Genomic DNA, 21,534 nt, shown 5'->3' with positions numbered 1-21,534 from the left:
TCATTTTCCACTTTGATTTTATTATACTCAGATATGATGCAACCGGTATTTAACAATGCATTACCATTTTCAAGGGCAAATATTTTTCTGTAATCCCAGCTATGTCATTATTCTCTTTCTATTACACATACTTTAAATGTCAAAATCCATCTCCTAGAACTAATCAAATATAAAATAAACCTAGCAGGAGAAAGTGAGATTGAAAGGGGTATTCCAGATGAAATAAAACCTTACATGTCCTTTTCTAAAAAGAGACCTTGCCTATTATTTAATTATTTTTTTCAGGTTTTGAAAAGATATCCCAGGGACAACATTTGGAAGACCAGATTTGTGCCTGTCACAGCTCTGTTGAAATTATCCCCGGTATGGGGCAGTACATGCTACAAGCCTAAACACTGAAGAAAAATTAACCTATGTCTTTTAAATGAGATGGGGAAGAAATACATTGTCACCATCTCTGATATTAGCTTTTCAGTCCAAACAGGCCGTCAGGAAAAGTAAAAGCACAAAGAAAATGTTAATGCAATGAATAACTATTTTATGAAAATAGAAGTGTCAACATCACATGTTTAAGCTGGAGAGTTACATTTCCATAAATTCCTTTCCTTATGCAGCTTGCCAGAAGTGCTTTACTCTCCCAGTGGTGTTTTACTGGTGGGATAGTTGGAGGCCTGTCACTAGGGTTGTACTGATCTTACATAATGCACAAATAATTTGGTATCTTTAAATGCGGCTTTTAAATTTCATCTGATGCTGCAATACACAACTAATTTTGCATTTGTAGAACAAAAATCTTTTGGGGGGTTGGTTTTGGTTTGTTTTCCTAACAAGAACACCTAAAGTAAAGCTTCTCTTCATGTTGATATAATTATCTTTAAAGTGCTCAGTGATTTAAATTGCTTTTTCTGTTTGGAAGTTTCAAAACTGTAAACAAGTTCAATACATAACTGTAATTTTCCAGGATTTTAATCAGCTCAGAAAACATTTCCCATTGGGGCACAGCTCAGTTTCTGACAAAAGTGGACCAACACCACAGTTCCTTTCCTGGCTTAGCACAGACAGTGTCTGGACTGGATAAAATGAGCAATCTCCTCTGGGATTCCAAAATTTCCATGCAATTCAACACAGTGAAATGTTCATCTCTTTTCAGGATCTAGCTCCTTCAGTAAGTATGGAAACATGTCGAGTCTTAAGATATCTGGATACTTCTAGGCTACATCTGGAATCTTTCTTCCACTCCCAACTTGATCTGCTCATTTACATTTCCAATGAGACCCTGTGCATTAGTCTCCAAAAGCTGAATAACATCAGCTAGCATTCTTCTATTTGATATTAATATCAATTTACCTCTTCCTTGATTCCGATAAGAAATTTGCTATATACTTATCAGGATATTCATACTTGAAACCTATTTTGAACAAAAAATTCACTGACAAAAAGCAGGTTTATTTTTGTAGGACATCACTGATAAGACTACAGCTGTCTTGTTTGCAAAATGGCATTTTGTCCTGTATTCAGTACCAAGTTTAACACTGACTTGCTTTTCTGGAGCAGCAGTGGTGTCATCTTTGGGTGCTCTCACACAGATGGGCAAGAAAGTGATACCCTCTGTAGTGTTAAACCTACAGCAGCTCTGTAAATATCCGTTCCTCATCTTAACATGCAGATGGAGATGAGTTGAAAGAGCTGCCAGTGACTTCAAGTGGCTGTTTCCCTTTCCCCTGTTCTGAGACAGGATAAAAAGCATATATTATCTGCATTTACTATAAATCATCCAACTGGGCTTTAACCCACAGTGAATTCATCAGTGAAGCACTATTCATGACTTCCACAAGCAACCAGCTCTAATGTTTCACAGTCTCTGTAGTTTCAGAGTATTTCCTAAGTCAAAATTAATTATTCACTTCTCTTATTTTTTGCAACAGCTAGATAATAATTCAAGAAATTTTTCTTCACAAAAAACCTTTATATATTGCAAAGTCACAGGAGCCCTTTTATAAAGGGTTTTTTTTAAAACCCACAGTTCACTCAGCCTGTCCTCACCAGTTACACATTCTGTCTCTCTTTCTTCCCGCCCTTTGAAAACTTCTATTTGTCTGCAGATTCCCAGAAGATGAAGCATGCAATGTACCCCTTTAGGATAACACCCAAACCTTTGCCATCACCACTCCAAACTTTTTAGTGGCAACATGAGGCAGTTTATTTATTTATATCTGCATACCATTTACAATGGCAATGGACCTAAAAAAGAAAGAGGGTTTTCACTCTGTGAAGTCTCTGCTTAGGGGAGCCCCATGCTGGGCAGTCGATACTTTTGCCATTGGCAGATTCCCCACTGTGAGTTCCTGCTGCATTTACAGCTCCTTTTAATGCACACAAAATTTTCATGGCACTCCAAGCCTTGTGTGCTACAATAGAGATCTTTATAGATGTTCCCCTAAGGTGCACTGAATCCAATTACATCACTGCACCTTCTTCCTCAATAAATTTTAAGATACAGATTTGTAAGACCATCTACAGTACCACAAAAGAAATTTATACATATATATTTCAGAGCTCTGTTAAAAGTAGGCTTCCTCTTCAACCTGCACACACTAACCCCAAATGCCCATTTGCCACAGTTGTTTCCAAAGACACACACACACATTCCTCAACTGAACAAAGTCAAGGAATTTTAGGCAAAAATAAAAAGGTGTTGCAAATTTCACATTTCTTAAACACAGCCTCAGTAGATGAAGATGACAAACAGCTTTATTTGATTTCCCAGGAAAAGGTGTTTTCATGGTATAAAATCCTAGCACCAAATACACAGAGGTCCAGTGAAACAATTGTTCCATTTTCACATAATATAAAGCTTCATAATATTTCACATAATATAAAGCTTCATTTGATGGTTTACACACAAAATTTACACACACAGTTGCCATAGTATCCAAAGGAATGGGAAGCAGTGGTAAAAAGCAAACATTCCTAGGATAGAGAAGGATGATCCTGTGTCACTTTAAAACCAGTTGGAGTTATTTTTCAGCTACAAAACCAAGCAACTTCAGGGAAAAAAAATTAAAATTGACATGTTAAACAAATTAATGGCAGCAGTTTGCATACTTGGGAATATTTCTTTTTATCTGAGGTTTCAAAAAGTGAGTTTTGTGAAGCTCTTCTCTATGGAAAGATAATATTTTTTAAACAAGAAAATTAGGCAGGATCACCTGGCTTTCACACCAGGAATTCCACCATCTGGAATTGAACAACGCATTGAGTATTTCTCAGATTATATTTGGCAGTTAAAAAATATACACAGATCACACCACCCATACATGTACAGCAAAATCACACCTGAAAACTTGCCAGGGACAAAGCAGAAGCAAAGGACAAGACAAAGGAAGAAGGCAGCCAACAAGGACTAAAAAATAAGCAAGCTGAACATCCTGACAGTCTGGGCTACCTGTCCTTAGTCGACACTAAGGTAACTTCTACTTCTAATCATCTTCTCCCTTTTAAACCTGTACTTAAAACATGTACATCTTTTGACACCTTCAGAAAAAATACTGACTTTTCAGTGGAAACTGTACTGCCCTCCAAGTCAGCTCTGTTTTCAGCCAGCTCTCGTCCAAGCACACCTCCTGGGTTTAGAAAAGGCCAAATTTCTGCAGAGCAGTTTTGGAGCTTCTCAGGGACCCAGCACTGCCCATGCTGCAGAGATTTAGGTCCCCTCATTGCTCACCAAGGGTGCAATGCATGCTCAGAGTTATCAGTGCAAGAGAGAAAATTATAGAGAAATTGATGAGACTTGTTGATGAACATAAATTAAAGAAAAGGCCCTTAATCTGCCAACTGTGTCTCTTAGAACAAGGCAAAGTAAAAGGTGGCACGTCAAAAAATATAATTACTTACCTTCCAGCTGAAATAAATTATAAGCTCTTAAGCTTAGCTGCCAGAGCTGACATCTGAGGCCTGTGGAGCAGGAAGTAAATGAAAAGTAGCTGCTCTGCTAGCTAGATAGTTCTTAAATCTCACCCCATTCTTTTCTACCCTTCTTAAAGTTACAAAAGGGACTAGAGGGTCTTCTTGAAAATTGTAACAACATAAAGGACAAGGAGCCCAGCAAGAAGAGTGTTGTGACACAAATTCTGCATCTCTTTTGGACCTATTTTTCCTTCAGCTGAAGCATATGATTAATAATTTTGGGAGATGGCTGGATGGAAATGCTCTTCCTTCACTGCAGCACTGAGTCAGCACCCAGAGATCACAGTAAACTCAATTACACACTGACCAAGGGCAGCTCGTCAGCCTCAACCTCATCCATGGGCAGGGGGCAGGGATAAGCCACTTTTCATTCAGACCTGTAAAAAAAACTCCTAGAAGGAGCTTTACCTACCAAATTGAGCAAATAAGCAAAGGATAATTATTGTACCTGGGCCTCAGCAGCAAGCAAGAATAAACAGCCCAGTGGGGCTCATGGATTTCTGGTGGCTGAGGAAGTTTAGCCAGCACTAAACACACGTGGTCATCATGTATTTCCTGGCAATGAAAACACCAATTTCTTGTTTCACCGAGCCGTGCTTTGAATTACCATTTGCACCTTAATTTCTGCAAATTCCTTGATGTGTCAGCTATTTCCCATTGGGACTGAGAAACAGAAAAGAAGAAATCAAGTGGTGTTGAGATGCAAAAATGAAATGGTTGAAGAACTGACATAAACCTGGGGAAATTAATTACAAAAGTGTCATCAAAAATGTCATTGAGAATAGAGTCACACACTCTTTTGCTATAGAAGGGCTAATACTGAATCAAGATAAGAAGGAGAAAGCAACTTTCAACATTTCACATGAGGTGGAAGCTAATCAAAATGCAGCCATGAAGATGGTATTTCTTTCAAATCAGTTTCCCTTCAGCTTGTCAAAATGGTGATAATTTTAAACAGATTGTACTTTGCAGTTTGAGTTCCACCAGGTTTTGTTTTTTCTTTGGTGCTCTTTACTTAAGTGTAGGTATTAGATTAGGCATCATAACCATCCTTCTCCTCTTAAAACTTATTTTTACAAGACATTAGAGATATTAACAAAAACTTTTGACAAGCCTAAAATTAGTGTCCATAGCAAAACTTTTAAAAAAAGAGTATGAGTGAATATTTCAACATTTATTATATACAAACATAAATTAGATTCATCATGATGCCTGGGCTTGGAACCACAAGGTCACAGACCCCTTTCTCTTCCACATGCGCTGAGTTAAAGGCATCAGTGTTCATTAACTGCTGAGTAAAACTTCAAGGAGCTGTTTCGAAAGAAAGCAAACCAGGCTTGCCTTTTCAAAGGAAAAACTGGGGTTCTGAGCTCCATCTCACACCAGACCACCAAAGACAGAAGCTCAGCATCTATCTGAACTCCTGAAGGGGAGCCCCATGGGACTGAGAACAAAACAGAAAATAATGAAAAAGTCAGGGAATATGCGCTGTTTGTGTAACCTGTGAAGAGTGGGAGTATAAGAGTCATGTTCTGAGAAACCAAGCCTTGTCTTAGAGTAAATCCAATTTTTGTTTTAAATTCTCTTCATTGGAGCAGAGTTAGTGTACTATATCAGATGATAACTTCTCCAGGAATCAGGTATGTGAAATAAAGGACAGGTGAAACTTTGTACCTGTCCTGTGCTCAGCCAGCTCAGACTGAAGCTCCAGGTTATGCTCACAAGCACCCACATCCTGCTGCTAAAAGAGGACTCGAGGGAATGGCCTGAAGCTGTGGCAGGGGATGTTTAGGTTGGATACGAGGAGCAGGTTCTGCCCCCAGAGGGTGGCTGGGCACTGAACAGGCTCCCCAGGGCAGTGGTCACAGCAGCAGCCTGACAAAACTCAAGAATTTAGACAATGCTCCAAGATACACATGGTGGAATTCCTGGGGCTGTCCTGTGCAAGGCCAGCAGTTGGACTTTGATCATCCCTATGGATTCCTTCCAGCTCAGGATATGATATTCTATTCTACTCTACTCTATTCTCTTCTAACAGCAGAGTATTCAAAGTATGTACCTTGAAAAGGAGGATAATAATACAGGGTTGCCACTCATTAGCAGCCGTCTCTGAGGGCATAAAAGGAATAAAAAGCAATGACCTATGGAGAGGAGAGACAGATATTATCAGAGGTGCCACCAAATGGTCTGACTGACAGGAAGGTGACTTCCAGAGCAAGTTCAGGTCCATCTTTAGGACCAAAAGAGATTACAGCTGAGTCTGAACACCCATAAAAATGACTCGTTGCTATGGCTATAAAAAGGAAAGAGCTCGCTTTCCTCAAAAGCATACTTGAACAAGAGGACAAGCTACCATGATTACAAGCAATACAGAAATACAAAGGTTTAGATTTTAAAAATGGTTTTCAGTGTCTAAATCAGACACCTTTCTCCAGCTCACACTGCTCCAGTAAAATCAGTAATTTTGGGCTCCTCTGAAGAGGAGTAACAGGAGAGCTACAACATTCATTTTAGGACAGAACTCATCATCTCTTGTCTACCATTCTTCATTAGCTAATTTCAAAGTTTACAAAAAAAGGTCCACATCAACAAGATACCAATGGTTTGGAGAAAGAAGGGACTTGTCTGTCACGAGGATATAAAACACGGGGAATTTCAAGAATACAGGTCTGCCTACTTTAGTAATTTTTTACTTGCGTGTGCCTGGCAAATCTGATTTTTAGTTTTAGTGCACAAATGTCCTTTGTCTCTTCTGGGATTTTGCTTTCAGCTGCAATCCTTAATTTCATGAGATGATTGTAGAGGTATACATGGATAAGAAGTTATCATAGTAATTTCCAAATATTCCAAGCTGTTTGCATGAGGAGAAAATCAAGCCACAGAAGCTTTTCACACAGAGCAAAGCTGCAGCAGTTTAGTGCTTATGTACAGCCACAGGTATCTATGGTAACAGCAAATTCTATCACATCGCCACAGTACTCACACTTGTTCCTTCCTTGCCTTTTATGTGATACACTGGCTGGGACTGAAGAGTCCCACGAGAGCATCCAGTCAACACCTCTCCCAAATGACAATCAAAATGGAGTATCCTATCATGCAGCATGTTTTCCAGAGCTCAGTATTGAGGCAGGGAACACCTGCCCTTACACCTTCTGAAAGGATTTCCAAATGTTAGAATGCCTTCTGGTGAGTAACTCCTTTTTTATTGACTCTTTTTCAACATATAGTTTTTACCTCCTCTAACCTGACTTTTCCTCTCTGTTGAAGGTATTTCCCTTGGCTCTGCCTTTATCTGTGCATACACCCACACTTACCAACACCAGAAATGCCTCTGTCTCAGAGTAATCACAACTCCTCTTAACCCCCATATCTCCCTTCAGTACTTTCCTGATGCTGAATGAAATTGCTATTCCAGATCCTTGCTATCACACAGCTGTGGTTTCTGCTTCTTCCTTCCAGGACTCTGCACTGACACATTATTATAGTTGTCATTTCTGCTGCTTCATCATGTCACACAGTCATGCCTATTTGTCAGTCCTTTATTACCCTTACATCTCCCAGAGCTTTACTAGCCTTCCCCCTCTCAGCTCTGATTTATTTATCTTGGATTACAAGCCCTAAATTCATTAGCTTGTCCTTTCATGGATTGAATCTCAAAGGAGTTCTTTTGGCTGCACTTGGAATGTCTCTAGATACCTTTGAATTTTTTTTCCTTGGCATTTAGAGAGTCATCTAATTTACTACAATCTGCCACTTTTGATACAGCACTGTTTGTTCACTCTTTTAGATCAAGGGACATACCAGCATCAGGGAAAAAAAAAATAAATTCTTGGAACTCCCTTCAAATCACCTTACAAGTGAACAGAACATCCTCTTTTCCACATAGATCAAGTTGCTGAAGCATTTTATGGATATTAAACTAGAGGAGGCCACAGCCAGTGCTAGCAACAGGTATGCTCACAGACTCCACAGCAGCTGTCCAGAAATCCTCCCAGAGAATTCAGACATATGATTTTGCATTTAATTGCCCTGATCCAGAAGATGAGTAACAGAAAAACAGAGTAAAAAAAGTGTAAGCTCGGGGCTGAAAACAACTCTGTATTGAATACATTTCAATTTCAGTTATCAAAGCAAGGTCCTGTAAGTCACAAGATGGTATTTTCTTATATATTCAGGAGCAGAAATAAGCCATTAACTCTGTACATATTAATGATGTTTAGAAGGCCTTAGGAATAATCGAGGAATTCTCCAGGGCTTGCCATTTAACCACTTATGAGTTACTGCAGTGGGACACACACCCCACGAGATGGTGTTCCACGTGCAGTAGCTCTTACGTGCTGTGCATTTTGAAATGACTCTCCAGGAGATGGGAAAAAGCATGTCTTTTCAGAGATAACTGAAAAAATTCCAAGATGAAAATATCTTGCAACTCTAAACAATATCTAAATTAAAACCAAAGCCAAGAAACCGTCCAAGATAACTGACAGAACAGAACACTTCTTTCTGAGTATTAGAATGACAAGATAATAAATTATTTTCAGTGATAGACCAAGGCAAGAGCAAACACACACAAAAATCATAAAATAATCTAAGAAAACTGACAGCGGCTCAAAAATACCTAAAAAATATTAACTGTTCACCTGGTCAGAATGGGGATTAACAGATTATGAAACTGCATCTGAATGTTGCTAAACTGCAAGTGCAGATCCCCCAAACTACTCCAGAAACCACCAGATTTGTGCAAACTAAATGTGAAAGAATTTTTATGTTCTCTCCTCAAAACTGGAGAAGAGACTAAAAACAAAATCTCACAACTGGTGACAAACCAGGCAAGAGCTAAACACCTCGGTCAGCAGACAAGGTGTCCGGAATAGAAGAGTGCATGGTTCACCTTCCATCTTTTACAAGAACAACTGCCAAAAAGCCATTTTCCCCAGATTTTCTAAAAAATATTTTGGATTTTAGTTCTACTGAATAGTAAACTATTCTTTTAATCATAATCACAAATGACAGGCACTACATAGTGCTAGTGTTTACTTCATTTCTCCTCATTACTGGCCATCTTAAAATCATTACCCTTCCCTCAGTATTATTTACACAGCTCATTATTTCCCCACCAATCAGAGCAGAGTCACAATTCTTCAAAAGCTTGTTTAACTAATAGGTGAAAATGTTGTTTACTGACTCATTGTACCAAGCTTGGCAGACTGTAAACCAGAGCAGGCACAGGTCTCAGCCTATTTTGCCTAAGCGTGCTTGACACCGACAATAAGGAGCAAAATAGCATTTCAATAAAAATAGATATGAAAATCCAACTGCCATGGCTTTCATGAGTTTGGAGAGTCCAAGCTGTCAAGTGGCAGTAGGGTGTAAGGCAATAAACATCTAGAAAAATCAAGCTTCTACCTACCCAGTTCATTTGCTGCTCAAGTACTTCCACTGCAGCACACTGCATAAGTGGGACATTAAGTCAGGGAAAAAAAGACATGACAAAGAGCAGGCAGAAGAGCAGCAAAGAGAACAAGTTGTTATTTCACTACAGATTTTTTTATTCAGCTTTTCTTCCAAGGAAGTCTAAAAGTAACATTTGTCTCTGTAAAGTCACACTGCTGTTCTGTGAAGATATTCTGAAAACCCTGCAGTGTCCTGGAATCTGGCAAAAACAATACAAAAAAACCAAACCAAACCAAAGTCCTCACCAACAGTTTGGAAATACCGCCTTGCTCTCATTGTGTGTTCAGCAATGTTCTCTTCCACACATTCAACCTAGCCCATATGATCTGTGTCTTCAAAAATTTCATAAAATTCAGGATTAGATGGTTCTATAATAAATTGTGGGTACCAGCCATTTCCAGGGATCACAGCCTGATCTGTCATTTCTGGAATGGCATGTACCACCTCCATGAACAGCTGATAGAGAGATAGATAGATAGATAGATAGATAGATAGATAGATAGATAGATAGATAGATAGATATACAAATGATAGATAGATAGATATAAATACTAAATATATATAGATATAGATATATAGATATAGATATAGATATAGATATAGATATAGATGATATAGATATAGATATAGATATAGATATAGATATAGATATAGATATAGATATAGATATAGATATAGATATAGATATAGATATAGATATAGATATAGATATAGATATAGATATAGATATAGATATAGATATAGATATAGATATAGATATAGATATAGATATAGATATGTAAAGTAGCTAGGATAAGACTTCCTTACATCCTGGAGGAAACACAGTGACAATGTTTCTTCACTCAGTTTTAGCCAAACATTTGAAACCCTTGGCTGGGACTTTAAATGAATGTACCCCTTCTGAAAGTGAAGTGCAGAGAGGCAGGGGTGAAGCTGCACACAAACACCCAGGCACAGCCTTTGGCTGATAAGTTGTCAAGTACCTGCCCAATGCTGGCAAATTGGTGGAAGCAGCTTGGAGAGCTGCAAGGGTTTCAGTCCTGGAGTTTAAAAGCATATGTAAAGCCACAAGATTGCATATTCTGCACTTCAGATCAGCCAGAAAAGCAAATAGAATCTTCTTATGCACTCTCAACACCTCATTTACTCAACAACGTGAACTCTGAACTCAACCCTAAACACTGCATGTAGTGCACAGGCATTAAATGCTAAAGAGAGCACATAGCACACTCTGGAAAATCTGTGGTCTTCTAAATTAACATATGACATGGCAAGCCATTTATTGAACCATTTGAAAACTTGGTTGAAAGCATACAGACATGGTGGAAAATTCCTACACAGCTTGCCATCCAAAAGCACGCTCCCTTCTATGATTTCTGATAACCTAATGTGCCTGGCAACAGATCATTCCCAGGCAGAACACTCACACACCATATTTATTGTGCCCAGAAACACAAGAAATCATTTTCAGTCATGGGGAGCATTTAATTCCAGGGTCATTTCAGGGTCAAGAAGGAATATCTGGAGAATGACCAACCTGGCTAAGAGACAGGATTGAAAAAGAACATAATTTTCTCTCTATCTAAGGAAGACACAAATCAGAACAGAAATTTTCCAACGTGGCAAGATGATCTAGTTCTTAGATGTCAAAATTAATTAGTCAAATTAAAAGCCTTTTAGTCCTGCTAAGGGCTAACCTGTGAATGGAAAGCATTTGGCTGAAGGTAGGAGTACCTCAAATAAAGTGAGTGGAGTCTTGAATATCCAGGAGATCAGGTCTATCCTTAAGGAATTCTCCAGGGATAGATTTAAAGGGAACACTGGATACATACTGGCATAATAAATACACACTTGTATAAGGGTGGTAAAATATACCTCACATATTTAAATGAAAATATATATGCATATTGATGGATGTATGTATATTTTTAAAATCCACAAAAGTTTTTGCTTGGATATTTTAGTTCAATATCAATTTCAATATCATCCTTTACCTATAGTGGAGCCAAAACACAAAACATTTAAACCAAGTGGTGTTTAACCATTCAGCTCTTACATTCCCCCAGTGGCAGCAGTATATAACAGATTTTTGCGATTACACACTTAATAAATCATATTTTATATCAGTGCTACATTGCAAACCCTCATTGGATTTATTGATTTGTTCTTTTTTCCTTAGGTCAAGTTAAAACTTTCTTGTGCAGATGAATATAGATTCAGAGCTAAAAAATGACTTGAAGCACATTCAATTTGAGGTTTCTTTCTCCATACTGAGTTGTAGGTTATGCTACCTCATGGCAAAAATTGAGAGGCCAAAATCCATCTTAGATAATTAAAAAAATTCAACTGTGAAATGAAACTATCAGCATGCCACCTTTTAACTAACAAGATTAGAGCTACAAAAGCTGTGAGCTTATACAGGTCTCACCAGTGTAAGTCCCTGTGGAACTGAAAGCTTTATAAAGGATTTCAATACAAACCCACAATATTTGAGCATGCCTGAAATACACAGAAGCAAGTTATTTTATTTTATTGAGGCATCATAGCAGGAGACACCACCAGACGGTCCAATATGAGGAAAAACAAAGACTTGTGGGAACAAGGATTTTAAAGGCTGTCATTGCATCTGCAGCACACTCCTGTAACCTCATTTTGTGCCCTTACTCTTGCTCAGTGGGTTCAGTGATACAGTGAAATAAAATGCACAAAACAGGGTTTTTCCATACCCCACTTGGGCCAAACGGAATCTGCTCAGCTCTTGTACACAAAAAGCATTATGGAAATAAGCGCTGAATCACTTTTTCAATTACCACTGGTGCCCTAGCCAGGTTTCTCATCTTACTCATGAGACTCCTTCTGCACAAGGGCTCACTGGATCCATCTCAAAATTCTGAAAATTGCATTTTCATCTTTGATTTAAAAAAGTAAACTCAAATCCTTCAGTCCTGTGGATACATTAGAAGATTTCCATTTCTAAAAATCTTTAGCTTGCAAAGCACCTATTTAATGATAGAGATTCTGGAGCTCCTGCAGAGTCTGAACTAAGTAGAGAAGGGTGCTACTCGGAGTGTAACAAGAGGCTGTGGGCCCTTGGCTTGCTTGGTCCAGAAGGAAGAACGAGTCCTGACGGGATATGAGCTCACTGCACTTGCAACACTTCCAGCGAGAGGAGATCAAATGCCAAAAAGTTGTAATTTGGGCGTAGTTCAACGCATGCAGCCCTCAGCACTCACTCCTGTGGTGGACTGGGATAAACAGTCCCAGTGTAATCCTAATGGGCCAGAATTTCCTCTCTGGGACCCCACTGCACTGATAGTTCTCAAAACTATCTCTGGTGCTCTGAGGTTTAATGCACAGATGTGAGAAGCCCCCTAATACAAACCCTTGAGGCAGAAAGTAGTGGAGCTAAAAGATCAGCACCTAGAAATGACTACTGAAGGAAAACCAAAACTGGGATCACACAGAAAATCTTTACCATCTCCTAGAAAATCCCTGTTACAAAGGGCTTGTAGCTCTCCACACTGCCCTTCCAGCCCTTCCTGTAGAAGGGCAGTAGAGTTGCTTACTCCCAGTCAAGGGGCACCTTCCTGGCTGGCCAGCACTGCTGAGGGATGGGCAGGGCTCAGAGAGCTCTTCCAGCAGTGGATCCCATCCAGCCCCACCCAAGCGGTGCAGTAGATCACTGACCCCTCAGACCATGGGGGATCCATTCTGCTCCCCATCTCGGGTGCTGGACACCCACAGGACAACTAATAAAGACTGAGGCAAAGAGGGTATTAAGTACCTCAGCCTTTTCCTCATCCTTTGCCACTTTTCCTCTTGCATCCAGTAAAGATGGAGATTGCCCACAGCCCTCATTTTGTCACTGATGTAATTACAGAAACAGGTTCTAGTTGGGTTTTGGCCCTTCTAATTTTCTCCCTTCATGAACTCATTACTCAGTGCAGTCCCCTGATTTGCACACCTCTTCCTCCAAAAGTCATAAATTCTCTTTTTATCCTGAGTTCCACGGTTTTGCTGCTCCACAGTGGCTCTCGCGCCCTCCTTTTGCTGCCCATGCTGTGTGCACTGGGGCAGGTGCACTTCAGTTGGGCTGCACATCCTGCCACCTTTTGGGGGAAGAAGACATAAGCCCTTTGTGACCATTCTCAGGTGGATCTGTGGGATTTAAGACAACAGTAACCTCTGCACTTTTGCTGCCACATGGATCTGCACCCCCTACCTCCAGAAAGAGCAGACCAAATAACCTTGCTAGCACATTATTCCTCAGTGTTGCTGTGCCCAGCACCATCTCCACCCATCCTCTGGCAAGCCTGGAACATTATGGCAGGAAGCAAAAAAACCCACTGAATCAAGGGGAAAGCAGGGCCTCCCTCATGCAGTCACACTCATTACAAATGCCCATAAAAAATATGATTTTCCAAGCAAGCAGCAACTCTTCTCCAGAAGAATTTGAAACACAACATCTCTTATAACACAGAGAAACAATTACCGTGGTTAATTAAACAATCCATAATAAAAAAATTACATGTTCTGACATGCACAAGGAAAGAGTGAGCGCTCAATACCACATCTGGTGATAAAGAATAAACAGTTTGCATGTTCTGTAATTTTCGTCTTGGAATTCAGAGCAGTCGATGAACACACTTTGGGGCAAAAGTAACTGGTTACCTTCAAAGGGAAAGCAGGAAAGCAAAGTGCTGAAGTCTGCTTGCCCAGTCAAGCACCAGCAGCAAAAATACCACACACAAGTGGAAGCTGCCCTGAAAATTAGAAGTTTAGTTTTGCTGAAGAAAAAAAAAGTATCCTCAATAATTTAGATGCTGTCTGATACACATGAACTTTAATTCTAGGTTGCTAAGTCAAAGCTATTAAAAAACAGGGCTTCTTGAAGCTATTTAGTGACTTACATGGTTCTAATTTCAGCCCAAGCTGGCAAGGTGAACTGGGGGAAAAAAGCAAAGAAAATATCCATGCATCCATGTGATATTATTTTTGCTAAATAAAAATTAGTTCCCACACATCAAGTCAGATTCTGAAGTGCCACACTCATTTTTTGCTCCTAGCAACTGTCACATAGATCTGGTCCAGACACAGAGCAGTATTTTTGTAAGCATTTCTACAAAAATACTCTTTTGTCTGTTCTAGTTCAGAATTGCATTAATATGAAGAAAAATAAGATTTCTCAGAGACATCCACCTATGAAAATGTGAAATTTCATTGAAAACATGCCAGTGATGGCAAATTTTGTACAGCTTCACTCAGCTCCAATAATTGGGTACTAACAAGAATATTTGCTTTTCTTTCTTAAGAAGATTTCATGTCTTCAAAAGTGACTGAAGACCCAAGGTCTTGAGCACAACCCTTTCCAGGCCCTGTCCTATACAAGCAGCTCAGTAGGACATACTTTTGCACCCTTTACATTTATATCCCCCAGCCTTTACTTTTACCATGTATAATATTCTGAAATCACACTTCTAATCAGACATTTCCCAATTCCCCTCATTCTCCAGCCCACCCCCTCAAACAATCCAAAATAGAAAGATTGGGAGAGGAAGAAATGAAGCCAAAAGCAAACCTTCTCAGACACAAATTTTGGCTGTAGTTCTTACCATCCTCAAAGGCCACAGCCACCCAAGGATGGCACAACAGCTCTGGGGCTCCTTTCTCTGTGCACACCCATCAACCCTCAGCAGCATCAGGAATCTTTGGCCAGCAGGTCAAAGAAGAGGCCAGGAAAAAAAGAGTAAATCATGCGTCTAAAGCAGAAGCATAATCTCATCCTCAGACATGAGATGATGATATGAAGTGCCCAGCTTCACCTTAATAGTATGAATCACACATTTGGCCCTCAGACAAAGTTCTTGTCTTTCTTTGCTGTTCAATGTGAAAACACTTCCACTGAGAAATCTGCACAGCAAGGTCGTGCTTCTCTGAAATCTTTCACATGTTCCAAGTAAACACTGAGACACTCTACTGAGCTAAGACACATAACCTTTGTGAGGGAAATAATGCAGCACAGCTAAGAGACTTAGAAATTCCTGATGTTTCTCCCCAGATGGAACAGTAAGAAGAAGATTTCTTGGACCAACTCAATATCACAACAGAGTCATGTGAACCAGGCCAATACTAGTTCTGGAGCTTTACATTAACACTAAACTGCCCTAAAAGCAGATGGTGTTCCAAAAAAGCTGGAAATGTCATGATCTGTGAACTTATATAATAAGTGGGTTAAAAGAACACATGGCCAAGTCTTTCCACAATCAGTGATGGTGGGAGAATAAATTAGCAGTGACATTTCAAAGGTCACGCTTAAATGACTCGAGAGCCTTCACTCCATTTACAAAAATGACATTAGCAAAGAGACACAGGAATCAGAACCACCTGCAGTAAGAAAACCACGGATGTGACACATTTTGGCAGCCCCAGATGAGCTTTAAGAGGGCAAATGTCGGGTAACAGCAGCACCATAGTGACAGAGTGCAATGGGAGCTGCTCGATCCCCTGGGCTGGTGTTATTGCCTGAGCACAGTGGATTGATTATCTTCACACAGTGAAATGTGACTCTGCTACCCTGTTCAAGACATGCACAAGTCTAATGTAGGCTTAATTTGCCACAGACATACTTCTATCTCTATCCTGTGAAAATGTTCTCTCATGCTGTCAGTGCTAGGACCTGGCAACACAATCTCTTCCCATGAACAAATCAGGCTGTGATGAGCTAAATAAATTCCAACCAAAATGCAGGACACATGCCTGTGTGAAAGCCTTTTCTCAAAGGCTAAGAATGGGTATCTGGAATGGAAAGCAAGTTGGGAACACAGGAAGGGAGAGAAAAGAGAGAGAAATAGGGAGCGATAGCATTTCACTGTAGGAGATGCAACAGAGAAGGGACTGAATGAGCCTACACCACACGCTGAACGTGCTACAGCTCCACAGCAAATACCAAAATATGTGACAGACACAAAGGATACAGCATGTTCCCCTCAACTGCATGGTATTTTGGTGGCAGTCAAAAAAAGAATAAAAATTAAAAACTCACTTCTTCCATAGACTAGACTTGTAATAAAAGTCAGGTCCTTAGGTTTGTCAGAGTTCAGTGTTGGCACCCCTGAGCCATGGCAGTGCTCTCCAGAGAAACAGGGAGCACATTACCAGCCTGCCATCATTGTGCTGGCTCTTCCATGGCTGCCTTTTCCCAGCACACAGCACTGGAGAGCTGCACACTGAACTGGCAGTGCTGGTTATGAATGGTGAGGAGGGATGCCTGGTCAGGAGCTGCCTGCAGCCACACAGCTGGACAAACTGGCCTCAGGACAGACCCTATGCACAGCCAACAAACCAGCCCTGCAACAGCCCCTGAGAAGACCTTCATATTCCCAAAAAACAGCTCTTGCCTCTAAAATACGTTTAGAGATGGCAAACTCACCACCTCTCCAAGGGCTGGAATTCCCTTAGATGAGGGTTTTTTGGTGGTTTCTAACTCCTGGCCACCCTGATAGTTTCATTCGGAGAACCAGGTTGATTTCCAGATTACCAAAAGGAGATAGAAGTGGGGTTGGAACTTCCATCAGTCCCTGTTCCCAAGGAGGTCTCTAGAGGCTTTTCCTACACTAACCCTGGGGAAATCCACATGGACAGGGCTGCTGGACAGACTGGCCTTACCCTGAACAGCTATTACATTGTTCCTCTCTCCCAAAATACCTGCTGGAATTTAAGCATAATTCTCTTGGCTCTTTGTAATCCTAGCTTGCATCTACAGATGTCAATATATTCCCTCCTACCCTCTTCTCCCCAGAATGATGCATATGCACAAGCCCTTACTCTTTTTTCCTCCCTCAAATTTCCACCTCTTTCCTTCTATCAAAGTACTTCTGGTCTTCTCACCACCTCCAGCACAGAACAGCACTACATTTTTAGCATGCAGTATTTAACCTCACTATTTGTGCCTTTCTTTTTGTTTGGTCTATTACATCTAGGGAGAAAACATTTCCATTAATGGACATGGTGGCAATTCAGAGTCAGAAAATGTTAGATTTTGCAGCTACCTCAGTTGGAGCCTTCTGACCACAATCCCACAGACAGCTTCGCTCAAGAGTAGTCCAAGCACTGCTTTGGCTCAGGCCAGGCCAGACCTGGCCACAGGGCAGCTGCTGCAGAAATCCCAGGCACTCCCAGAGCCTCGCCAGGGGAGGAACAAGCAGTCACAGAAGAGAGGCAAAACCAACAGTGGCTGCCAGGATTTCAGCCTCCCTGAGCTTCAGGAGGCTGCTGGACAGGCAGATAAATATCTTCCTTTAACACCTCCTCACTCACAGCTCCAAAGCTTTATGGAGAGCACAGGGCACTACACTGGTTGTGAGCAGCCCTTCTAAGGCAGTATTCCTATACCCTGTGGGCATTCTTCCCTTGCAGAGGCTGGCAGTGCCTGTCAGCAGGAGACTGGACAGCATTCTCCAGGAGCACAGGAGGGAGGGAAAGGTGAGGAGTGCTGAGCTTGACCTGTCCCCTCTGCACTCTGCCCATGCACACACCCATGACAGGCAGGGAGGCAAACAGAGAAATGGCCTGGGAGGGATAATGACAGAGCACATCCACACTCCAGTCACTGTTGGGATGCTCAACAGCAAAGGAAAACAAGAATAATCTATATTCAAGACATATGTTTCCTCATATCTATAAATTCTGTAGCAAATCTGACATAGAAGAACCAAACCAATTGAGCAGTTCAGCAAATATTGTGCAGATGTCTCAAAACCACCCCCAACCATTTATACTAGCAGTTAATACTGCTTTACTCTTGTGTTTTCTGCACACGTTTTCACACAGACCTTGAGTGCTGTGTTTCCAGCAATATGCACTGATTTTAGAATCTTCTGCATATGGAAAGTACCAAGATAATGGGCACTTTTGAAATATGTCAAAGGAATGAGGTAAGATGCTGACTGGTTAGTGCAATCCTTGAAAATTCAAGTATTCATTCAAAGCCATAGATGAAATTACTAGATAATACAATTATTGCATTAAGATAAAAACATTAAATATTATATTTATTTAGGGCAGAAGCTCCAAGAACACCAGAGTTGTTGGACAAAGTATCAATTACAAGCGGTTACAGTCCTTGCAGGGCATTTCCTCTCCTCTCCATTTTCTGCTATAAACTGTTAGAACATATTTGCTGCCCATTGCCACACACAGAAACGATGGTCCCATCGTGCTGCCAGTGTCCAGACAAACAGGTGAGCTGCTGGGGATGCACAGGCAGGCCAGGTCCAGCACTTGCCGCTCATTTCTCAAGTTAACAGCAATGTTCTCACTCTTTCTAATGAAGGCAGGACTGGAAATTACTGTGTCATCTTCAAAATTTGAAAAGTGCCTGACTGAAGTTCAATTATGATAAACTCTGCTCTAATCCTGTTAAAGTTTTGATATGAACTTTAAAGGAGAAGGAGTTAAATTCTTACTTACCACACTACTGAACATCTGGTTAAAGGCAGCTCCTCATTCAGTTATTTTAATTTTTATCTTGCAAATAAAAATCATTCTCCATGCATATTCTAATCACACAAGTTCTGAATTCCCTGGACAGGGTATGGACAGCAGCAGCAAGGGAAATTTAAACAAGAAAATAATTTTCACAGCGGCTGTGAGAAGTCGGAATAGCTGTACCATGATGAAAACGTGTTGGAATGAATTCATTGCCATCTGTCTTTATTTTGCTAACCAGCTCAATCAGACACCACAAATATACTCAAACATGAGAAAAATATTTAAATTATTTGTGTTCTGTCCTTTTTCAACATGTAACTTTCGGTGTCAGTGTTTTTGTCAGTTTGAATGCTCATCAATAGCAGTGAATTCATTTGTGCACAGCCTTTGGGAGTATACCTATGCAACTTCAAATCCACGTTATCAGCATAATGCAAAAAAGCCCACAGAGAAAGTTAGAATATTACAATTTTAAAGTTGTTCAAGGAAGCATGACAAACAAAATACAAAAGAAACTTTGTTCCTCATTGTCAGAGTAATTAAAAAGCCCTACAGCTTTTCTAATTGATGGATAGGGAAAAGCTCAAAACAAAAACGTCTTGTAGCTCTACCACAACATTTCTCATGCAAAGCATAATCCTATAGAGTCAGAAGGAAATTATGGAGAAAGGGTACAAGAGAGGAAAGAAAATGGACTGTAAGAAAAATATAGAAAATAATGACAAACTATCTGAAAACATTTAACAAGAATGAAACAAATTAAGAGAGCTCTGCCCCCACAGTGCTGCAGGAATGTGCCCTGGAAGCCACCTTCTCCCTGAACCCTGTCCCTCAGCATTCACAGGCAGCCCAGTCTCTCCTAATCCACAAGGGCAGGAAAGGGGCCAGCAAGGACTGCTTTGAGGAGAGACCACATTGCCCAGAGACACTCCTGGGGAGATGAGAATTTCTAGACAAGGTCAGCCTCAGCAGCTGCCCAGAGACAGCTCATTTCTTTCCGCCCTTCATACTGAAAGGCGGCCTCAACCCTTCCAGCCTGCAGTCCAAGGAGGCAGAACCAGAGCCAGGGCCATTCCCCTGTGCACATCCTGGCCACATCCTGGACCTGCAGGTGTTCCATTTGCTGCAGACAGAACTCAGCAGCAGAGCGTGGCTTTGCAGCACCTGAGGTAGGAGTTATTGCTCAGGAAGTGGTACAGAATGAAGGTTTACAGCACACGGGTGGACTCGATGATCTGAAGGCAGTTTTCCACTCTAAATGCTTCTAAGATTCTCTATCTACTCCAGAGCTTGGCTCTGCCAAAAAAGAGGCCCAGCATTATAAAGGTGAAACGAATCCCCTCCTCCCAGCACACCATCACACCACCCCACTGCTCTTCTCTCAAACCAACAGGGCAGGGACCAGCACCACACAAGCATCAAACTCTTCTTACACACACCCACCTTCCTCTGCTCAGTGCTCCCGATCCAGCTGATCTCCAGCAAGAGAAAACTATTAGAAGGATGCAGAATGAAGGACTCCCAACACCAGTGCACGCTCACAAACCAGTCAGGTTTAAGCAGCCCCTGTTGCAGAGGGTGTGCTGGCAGCAGCAGAGCAGCCAGGGCACAGGCAGAAAGTGAGACCCTGCTGCTGCAGCTGAGCTGTGCCTGCCCCAGCAGCTGCCCAGGAGCCAGGGCACAGGGCAGCACGTCTCACTCCCTGGCAGAAGTGATTTATGCAGAAAAAGGTGCTTGGTAGCTCAGATTCCTGCTCCACGTCCAGTTTTAGGCAAGGGGACTAGAATATGTGGAAGGCAGGGATTTGCAGTGCTGTTCTTTGCTGGTTATTTAGGGCAACAGGCAAAGTTTCAAGTTCTCTCTGTATTACAGGCTTCAGTCCCCATCACTCATTCCCCTCCACCAGTCCTGCACATGTGAAAGGCTCCTGCTCCCAAAAACAAGAGTCGAGCAAGGCTGTTGACAGCAAGAAACAAATTTCATACTGTACCCAGTAGAGCTGCAAGTGTGTTAGCAGCGGAAAAATCAGCACTTCACTGAGGTTCAAGACTTCTACAGTGGAAACACATAAAGGAACACTCTGCTGAATCTTTACATTTCTCTTTTTTTAGCCTTTTTTTCCCCGAGTTTGTATTTTTCCACCACATGCAGACAATACTAAATTTGGAATTTCTCAGCTGTGCACAGCAGTAAAAACATGCAGTCCTTTAATGCTGCCTCTTATGAAATCTCTCTTTCTGGCACAGCATCTTTCTTGCTAGAACAGACTAGAGATACAGAGAATTCCTCAGTGCAACCTAGAGACTAAATTTATTTTATGTAAATAAACATTTTGAAATAACTTGGACTAGCAGCTGGTGCTGCCATCAGGCACCCCAGAGTATAACCACCACTGCCAGGCTGAACACGAGCAGCCAAACCCCAGCACAGAGCAAGAGAAAGAGGAGCCAAGGGAGTCAGGACCTCAGCACCTGCCTGGGACACCAGCAACACTGGACAGAGAGCAGAGAGCTTCCCTAAATCATATGGAGAAGAATGTCAGCGTTGCTTCTGACACCCCAAAAAACGAAGCACAAGCCACATGGGGCCACTTGGAGGAGAACAAAGATCACAAATATGCCATTA

The 21,534-nt window shown here is 41.2% G+C and overlaps 1 protein-coding gene across 1 annotated transcript in view; it reads right to left on the bottom strand.

Moving 5' to 3' along the window:
* The window catches only part of LOC131583622 (5-hydroxytryptamine receptor 2A-like), a 170,218-nt gene extending 149,515 nt beyond the window's left edge, over positions 1-20,703 (bottom strand). The window contains exon 1 of the mRNA XM_058847942.1: positions 20,353-20,703. The gene's annotated coding sequence lies outside the window, so the exon portion shown is untranslated. The remainder of the gene's footprint in view (positions 1-20,352) is intronic.
* Positions 20,704-21,534: the final 831 nt, after the last annotated feature.

Source organism: Poecile atricapillus, chromosome 12, assembly GCF_030490865.1.
Source record: "Poecile atricapillus isolate bPoeAtr1 chromosome 12, bPoeAtr1.hap1, whole genome shotgun sequence".
Classification (NCBI taxonomy): domain Eukaryota; kingdom Metazoa; phylum Chordata; class Aves; order Passeriformes; family Paridae; genus Poecile; species Poecile atricapillus.
Note: the sequence above shows the minus strand (reverse complement) of the source record. Positions and strands in the feature narration are given on the sequence as shown.